The following is a 9,080-nucleotide window of genomic DNA, read 5'->3' as shown; positions in this document are numbered from 1 at the left end:
TTGTTTCCTTTATCATAAAAACGCTGGTTAGTCCATCTTAGTGCCCTCTCCACCTCCTCTAGTTGGACTCTCTTTATTTCAGTCCTTGCTTTATCCAAGATTTTATACAATTTTTTAGAGGGTTTATTTTTGTGCTCGATCTCCAGAGACTGTAGCCTGTCCGCTAGCTCCTTATATTCTTTTTGTCTCTTTTTCTTTTGGTATGACGCTATAGAAATGAGGGGACCTCGGATTGCTGCCTTATGGGCTTCCCATAGCGTTGTTGGAGAACCGACCGACCCCTTGTTTATATCAAAGTATTCTTTCAGTTTTTGGGAAACTGTACTGACTATTTCAGGCGAATTTAATAGGGAGTCATTTAGCTTCCAGCTGTAGCTGGTGTTTTTAGTAAAAGGTAGAGAGAGCACCATTTCGATGGGTAAAGACCAGGATATTGAGCCAATATTTGACTGGGACGACGCCTGGAGGACATCTCTGGTACCCAGAAAAAGATCGATCCTCGTGTAAGTCTAATGGGGAGGAGAAAAGTAAGTATAATCTCGGTGGCACTGATGTTGGATTCTCCAGATGTCAAATAGCGGGAAGTCATCAAGCATGCTCCTGAATTTTTTTAGCATTCAGAGCGATTGCTCTTGATGAGACTGAGCTCTGGGAGCCTGACCTGTCCTGATCTGGGGCATAAGTCATGTTGAAATCTCCTGCCATGATTATTGAGGAAGGATTACGTGTACTTACAGTTTCCAATATTGTCTCCAGGAAAGGGAGCTGGCCTTCATTCTGGGAATAGATATTGACCAGAGCTAGCGGCACTCCTGATAGAGAGCCTAGGAGGATCACAGGATCTACAACACTTTTTTCTAGAGCAAAAGGAGTATTAGTACGAAACAGGATTGCAACTCCTCTTTTCTTCACGCGGCAAGAGGCATAATACGCCTGGGGGTATGTCCTGCTAAAGGTGTTTGGGGGGGAGTTTGTATTAAAGTGAGTCTCCTGTAGGAACAGGATATCTCCTTTTAGCTTATTTAGCTCCTGGAGTGCTAGCCTGCGTTTGCCCACAGAGTTTAGCCCCTTTACATTTATGGAAATGATTCTTATGTTTGTTCTGTGAGACATCTTGCTTTGGTTGAGTTTGGGCCCACTATTTTGACCACTTTCCCAAGGCAGCCCGGCCCCTGTCGACTAGGTCTGTTGACCCTTCGGGCCATGCACGCGCCACCCCCCAGCCACCGGGGAGCCCCCAAGGAGGAGGGGAGGAAAACCCTCGAGGGACGGGGGCGAGGACGGGAAGGGAGAGGGGAGGGAAGGAAACAGAGATAGAAAGAAAAAGATTGGCTATTAGAGAGCCCAGGCATGTTCAACCTTCTTTGCCCTATCGGCAAAGGGCTTACTGCCCTTTGAAGAGTTTCCTGCATGCTCCTAGGACGGCGTCCAGAGAGGGGAATCCGAGCCCCCCCATGTTCCTCTTTGTGAACCACGCCTTAAACTTAAGCAACCACAGCTTTAACTTCTTACGGGGAAAACTATTTAGTTTGTAAGAGGGGCTTCTACAATGCCTTAAGATCTTGTACAGTTCAGCATCTCACAGAAGCACAGTATAAACAGCTTTTATACCTGTCCAGAATCTTATCCTTTTCGGGCAAAGGTACGCTCATGTCCCTGGTTCTGTGAGTGGGCGGGAGAGGGGATGCGGGGGGTAGGGAGTGGAAGGGGAAGGAGCAGGGAGGGGGGTGTGGTGAGGGGGGAGGGGTCCTACTTATGGACCACTCCTTAAACTTATACAAACACAGACTTAGTTTCTTGTATGGAAGACTATTTTCAATTTGGGAAGGGTGACTTCTTCAATGCCGCAAGACCCTAACCAGCTCCACATCTCAGATAGGCAGTATATAGACAGTTTTTGTACATGTTCAGTGTTTTACCATTTTTATGCTCGGGTGGAGAAAGGTGCACGTATACCCCAAACTCTGTGAGTAGACGGAGAAAGGGGCGGAGGGGGGGTGGGGAAGGGGAGGAATATAGGGGGGAGGTGGGTGGGGGGTGAGAGGAAGAAGGTGGGGGGAGGGGGGGAAGGAGAGGGAGGGGGGAGGGGTGAGAGGAGCCCGGCTTATGATCTAAGCAGAGGAACAGATGGGTAGGCAGATTATTGGAGATAAGGAAAAAGCTGAGGTATTAAACAAATTCTTTGCCTCTGTATTTACCAGGGAAGAATCAAGTTCAATAGTAGTGCCGCAAGAGGAAGCCAAAACCTCCATATTAATGAACAATTGGTTAACTGAGGAAGAAGTTCATAAGCGACTTGAAAAAATTAAAGTAAATAAGGCACCTGGCCCCGATGGCATACATCCAAGAGTGCTCAAGGAGTTAAGCTCAGTAATAGCAAAACCATTATATTTAATATTCAAGGACTCCATTTCCACAGGCTCAGTACCATAAGATTGGCGTAAAGCAGATGTGGTGCCTATATTTAAAAAGGGAGCTAGATCACAACCGGGAAATTACAGACCTGTAAGCCTGACTTCAATAGTAGGGAAACTACTTGAAGGTTTAATACGGGATAATATTCAGGAATACCTAATGGAAAACAAAATTATTAGTAATAGTCAGCATGGATTTATGAAGGATAGATCTTCCCAAACTAACCTTATTTGTTTCTTTGAGGAGGTAAGTAGGAATTTAGACCAGGGTAATGCAGTTGATGTGGTCTACTTAGATTTTGCAAAGGCTTTTGATACGGTTTCACACAAGAGGTTGGTGTACAAAATAAAGAAAATTGGACTCAGTAATAATATATGCACCTGGATTGAAAACTGGTTAAAGGACAGACAACAGAGGGTTGTCATAAATGGAACCTTTTCAGGTTGGGCTAAAGTCGTGAGTGGAGTACCTCAGGGATCGGTATTGGGACCCCTGCTTTTTAACTTGTTTATTAATGACCTTGAGGTTGGGATCGAGAGCAAAGTCTCCATCTTTGCTGATGATACTAAATTATGTAAGGTAATAGAAGCAGAGCAGGATGTAATTTCTCTTCAGAAGGACTTGGAGAGACTGGAAACGTGGGCAGGTAAATGGCAGATGAAGTTTAATACAGATAAATGTAAGGTTATGCATTTGGGATGCAAGAATAAAAAGGCGACTTACAAATTAAATGGAGATATATTGGGGGAATTCTTGATGGTGAAGGATGTAGGAGTGTTTGTAGACAGCAGGCTTAGCAATAGTGCCCAATGTCATGCAGTAGCTGCAAAGGCAAACAAGATCTTATCTTGCATTAAACGGGCAATGGATAGAAGGGAAGTAAACATAATTATGCCCCTTTACAAAGCATTAGTAAGACCACACCTTGAATATGGAGTACAATTTTGGGCACCAATCCTAAGAAAAGACATTATGGAACTAGAGAGAGTGCAGAGAAGAGCCACCAAATTAATAAAGGGGATGGACATTCTAACTTATGAGGAGAGGCTAGCTAAATTAGATTTATTTACATTAAAAAAGAGGCGTCTAAGAGGGGATATGATAACTATATACAAATATATTCAGGGTCTATACAAGGAGCTTTCAAAACTACTATTCATGCCACGGGCAGGACAAAGGACTTGGGGGCATCCCTTTAGGTTTGGAGAAAAGGATATTTCACCAGCAACAAAGTAAAGGGTTCTTTACAGTAAGGGCAGTTAAAATGTGGAATTCATTACCATGGAGACTGTGATGGCAGATACAATAGATTTGTTCAAAAAAAGGTTGGACATCTTTTTAGAAAGGAAAGGTATACAGGGATATACAAAATAAGTACTTGAAGGGATTTACCAAATAAGGACTCTGCACAACAGCTTTGCAACTGTGAGAACTTTACTTTCGATACGCTGTGATTCTTTCTACTCTTTCTATCCACCAGAATCTGGGAAGTCTCTCCTCATGTATCTCACTATGCCCTCCCTATTGCTTTTTCCGTTTACTGTTTCCTCACTCCTTTGTGAATGTCTATGTTCTATCCAACTTCCCCACTCTCCACTGCACCATTATTTATACACCTTTCTTCCATCAACTTCTTTACCCCTCAATAAAAAACACCCACACAAATCCTCTATTCACACCTTTTATCTACTCCTTCCTGCTGCTGGGGATCTCCCGTAATCCTGAACCCAGACATACACACCTGATTTCACCCATGCCTCCCTGCCATCTTTTCCCCTGTGAATTGTGTTAACCCTCTCATTTTAATACTGACTAACCATAAAACTCACCCAAAAAACATCCCAATAAATAGCCTGCACTCATGGCTATTCACCCACACTCCTACCACCCATTGTGGCCAAGCACTGCCATCTACAGCACTTATTCCCTCACCTTCTGTCTCTGTAAATTCCTCATCAAACATCTTAGATTGTAAGCTCCTCGGGCAGGGATTTCCTTTCCTATTGTCTGATTTTGCTGCACTTATTGTATTATTATTATTCCCTGTACTGTATTCTTTGTGAAGCGCTGAGTACACTTTTGGCGCTATATAAATAAAGACATAAAATACAATAAGTAAACATGGGAAGAATGTTGATTCAGGGATTAATCCAATTGCCAATTCTTGGAGTAAGGAAGCAATTTATTTTTCCCCTTATGAGATATCATTGGATGATTGCATTTGTCTGGATCAATAAGTAAGTATAGATATAGGATAAAGTATCTGTTGTCTAAATTTAGCATAGGTTGAACTTGATGGAATTACGTCTTTTTTCAATCTCATCTACTATGTAACTATGTAACATTTGGGTGGGTTAGTTCCTGAGGACACTGGGGAGGTTAGGTGCACAGGGACACCGCAGTACTTTGGGGTAAACCCCACCGGGGTGTGGGCATGGTGTTCGGGTGGCACGGTGAAGGGGGGGAACGGCCTTCCAATGCCTGAGAGGTTCTGTGTTATCATTATTAGTTACCTATGTTCAGTAAATCTGTTATATCATACCCGAGTGTATTTCTTATTTTCCTGCACGGGGTTATCCCACACTGTTAGGATCCCGCACAGGTGGAGGCGCTGTCAATCAACAGATCAGGTACACCCCAGGTTCCCACCAGCGGAGGTTCAGGCCTCTTGTGAGCCGCAGGTAAAGCACCACACATACTGTAGTGGCCATATCTCCCAGGAGGTGTGGGAAGTGTGCTACATAAGGAATAAAAGTAGCTCAGTTGCACTCACAATGCGACAAATATTAAAAGGTTTAATATTTCTTGCTGGAGAAATGGAGCAGCCAACAGATGCAGAGATGTCACTTTGGTATTTGCTCAGCAGTGCTGTCTGGCGCTTTTGCATGTTTAAAGCTCCTGCATCACGCAGTGCAATAGGATGCCATGATACATGACATTGTGGTTTCTTATTGGCTCTTGTGCTGTGGGATCTTTAGACCACAATAATTGGCAGCCGGGGATGCTACAGAGGTATGTATCTCGGAAAGCAGGCGTTCCCCAGAGCTCAAACGAATAGTATTTTGACTATTAAAAGTCTTTGACATTTTTTAGTAGAATAAGCAATCCATAGCAATATAATATGGTATTGCCCCAAGAAACATCAGCAATGACAAAATATGACAGTATTCAGGCAAAAGTAATTCAATCTTGCGGCAAAAAAATTATACATTTATTTTGCAGATACATACAGTGCAGATTTGTTGCCCCAGACCTGCACCATGATTTTCTTGATACATGGGTGAATATATTTTTAGCTAAATGTTTCCATGTACTTGTTATTACCTAGAAACTAACATACCCTCAGAGACTCTAAATAGGAGTTTGTTATGCAACTGCCGCTAAATACAGTAAGTATTTGCAGAAGAAATGTTAATGTTTAAATGTATCCAAAATTAAATTGGTACAGTTGCTCGCCTGCCTTAAAATTGTTAATATCATTGGACTCTATTAAAATATACCAGGAATCTCTTGATGATCTAAGTGCAAATCACTCATGTTGCTCTACGAACTAGAGTAAATCTTTGCTCATTAAAAGTTAAACCACAGTCTTCTGATACAAAGTTGTTTTTTTGATGTTATGCCTTCCTTACCGATTAAAGGTCTTGTTACCACAAGTGATTAGGTAGTCAGCTGTTGAGACAGTAGCTTCTATACAGGATATTGTTTTTGTTCATCGCGGTGCTACATTTGGCAAACTTCTATTTTAATGCGCCTTTTGGGAATACCAATCTGACCTCAATCTGAGTAAAGTCTTTATACTGTAGCCGACATGAAGGAAGATTGCAGGAGATGGCGCGGTCATGTCTTGAAACTATATATTTTTTATCGCATGTTAATCAGATTCCTCATTCTATTTAATAAAGTTTTAATCTGCCATGCGAATACATAATTAGCTGTATCTGAGTGATTGCCTTTTGTCTTGAGCAGATTGCTAAAACTGCATTAAGCATCACTAGACGATTAGGACAGCCCTTATTAATTTGCCCTTTATGTATTTTCCAGCAGACTGGACCTCATTATTATGCAAACACGGTACACAAGGCTGCACTAAAAGAAGCTCATTATTCTTTCTTTTTCTAGATTCATAATTGCTGCACATTATGAAGAATAATTGCTAATTATGGGATCTTCAATAAACTGAACAAAGTGTCCTTCTTTCGCTTGTGTTCTGTTTTTTAGATGTATAGCTCTAAAGCATGCCTTTGTCAAGTCAGAAACTCATTTACACATACATTTGGTCTCGTCTCCATTGTTGTCACAAGACAGCAATGCACAGTTTTCAGTCCATTGCTCAGGACTATTTATGCCTTTTCATTTAACTAACACAATGTGGAGCCTGTCCTTTTAAAACAACACAATACCTCTTACATGAATAACTGAATCATCTTCAGGGACGATATCTATCAACACGTGAACAGATACGGATCTATTTTACAAGTCCAACCTTGACAGCAAAAGATTTAATCCTTAAAATTGAATGTTTGCATTAATAAATACTTTTAGTTTTGTGAAGAAAGTCACTTTAATCCTGTAAATTCTTTTTTTCCCTTCAAAATGAGACCTCATTCTTTTTACTATACTAAGAATCAGACACTATGTCAACTAGAAACGGCATTCTGTGTGCAACTTTACACATACGAACATACTGTATATACATATAAATATATATATATATATATATATATATATATATATATATATATATATATATATATATATATATATATATATAGTAAGAGAAGGAAAAGCCCCAAACAAAAGCACTCTAGTATACCTATTTAAGTACAAATTCACATAATCTTTATTTAAAGGTTGTCACAGAACAGAAGTTAATAAAAGCACAGAAAATGTTTAAAATAAGGCATGGATCCCCTGTACGTAACAAAACTTGACAAAAATCCTCCAGTAGTTAAATCCCTGTGGGAGTAAAACCAATATCAAAATTGACAAGAATAACACTCTAAAGTACCTGACAAGGTTGACAGAGTAGTTCAGATAACAGGCCAAACTAGGGTGGCTATGGCTAGGTGGTCAAATCACATAGTAACAACACACTCTTAATCCCATAAGTCTCTAGGATATGTCTAAAGTGACACAGTGTGTAAAATGTATGATAGAGACACACAATGTAAAGCCAAGAAAAGCACACCTTGAAACCACATATGCTAATTGTCATACGTCACCTAATGTCAGGCACACTGCAAAATCATGGAGTAGGCAAGGAGCAACCGCTCAGAGCATAATAACGTGTCCCTAAGGGGGGACAAACCAGGGGGTCCTGCCTACTACACCTGCTCCTACGCGTTTCGGCCAAGAGCCTTCTACTGTGAGTGGTGACAGTAGAAGGCTCTTGGCCGAAACGCGTAGGAGCAGGTGTAGTAGGCAGGACCCCCTGGTTAGTATATATATATAATATATATATATAGTAATATATATATATATATATATATAATTTTCCAAATTTACAATTATGGCATGGTTCTCATTGCAAATAAATATGTTTTGTCTTTAATTGGGAAAACTGTATTTATTTTTTCTGTACATTTAGAAAAACAGCTGTTACTGGCAAACTCTCAAACCATGAAAACTTTTCCTTCTCATAGCTAAAGCCTTCATCCTTGCCCCCTCCTTCACATTAATTTAATAAAATGAAGGACATATTGCTTCTTTGCTTTTGGCACTGATATAGTGTTTGACAACTCTTTCCTAATCTTGTAATTGGTCTGAGCTGATAGAGCTTCATGCTTATCCATCGCACATCTTCCGTAATCCATGGCTCCTACCATAGCTGATAAGACTTGGACACAACTGATGTTTTTTCAAAACTCAGAACAAAATCTTGATTCATTAAGGGTCTGCTGGGATTAAGTCCTATCAACTGGTTTAGAAAATTTGAGCAGACAGATCTAGGAGACAAACATTAAGATAAGTATCCTTAGATAGGCTTTGGGGTTTTATCCTTTATGTAGCAGACTACTTTTTAGTCTACTTTTTTTGTCCCTTGTAAAACATAGTTGACTGATTTACTAATTACAACACATTGACCCCTTTAGTGCATTTAAGTGGTTAAACAAGTAGTTACATTCTTAATATATTCTAATGCTTAAATGGTAATGCTGTATTATTGAAAGTGCTGCAAAATATGAACTGTTTTATGTATTTTCTTCCAGAAGTTGTATGGACAGCTGCATCTATGGCCCCTATTCATTAAGCTGCAAAGTTTGCCTTGTACAACCACCCAAAAACAAATTTGACGTGATACAAATTGTGTTTTGTTTTTTTGCTGGATTCAATAGTAATTATCTATGCAGACAAATTGTGTCAAAAGATATCTCAAATGCATGCACTTTCTACATGAAATGTGTCTATTTAAAACAATTTCTCATCTCTTTGAGGCATATAATTTTGAGGTGATAATTTTTTTCTGTGCACTATGCAGTCTTGCAGCTTATTGAATAGCATGTGAGTACCTGTAGTAATTTAGCAAGCATAGTTTATTTACATTTGATTTATTTGCATACCGCATTGAATTGTATAGCCAATGCCAAAGTATGCCATACCCAGTAAAGTCATTGAACTGCTATTTTTGGAGGGTTTGAACATGTAAGAACTGTCAAACGAAT

At 40.1% G+C, this 9,080-nt stretch overlaps 1 long non-coding RNA gene across 1 annotated transcript in view; it reads left to right on the top strand.

The window, feature by feature from the left end:
* The first annotated feature begins 9,024 nt into the window (after positions 1 to 9,024).
* LOC142490982 (uncharacterized) overlaps positions 9,025 to 9,080 on the top strand; it is a 31,112-nt gene continuing 31,056 nt past the window's right edge. Inside the window, exon 1 of the long non-coding RNA XR_012800197.1 lies at positions 9,025 to 9,080. This exon is cut by the window's right edge and continues 932 nt beyond it. This is a non-coding gene — a long non-coding RNA (uncharacterized LOC142490982).

The sequence above is a fragment of the Ascaphus truei genome, chromosome 3, assembly GCF_040206685.1.
Source record: "Ascaphus truei isolate aAscTru1 chromosome 3, aAscTru1.hap1, whole genome shotgun sequence".
NCBI classification, from domain to species: Eukaryota; Metazoa; Chordata; class Amphibia; order Anura; family Ascaphidae; genus Ascaphus; species Ascaphus truei.
Note: the sequence above shows the minus strand (reverse complement) of the source record. Positions and strands in the feature narration are given on the sequence as shown.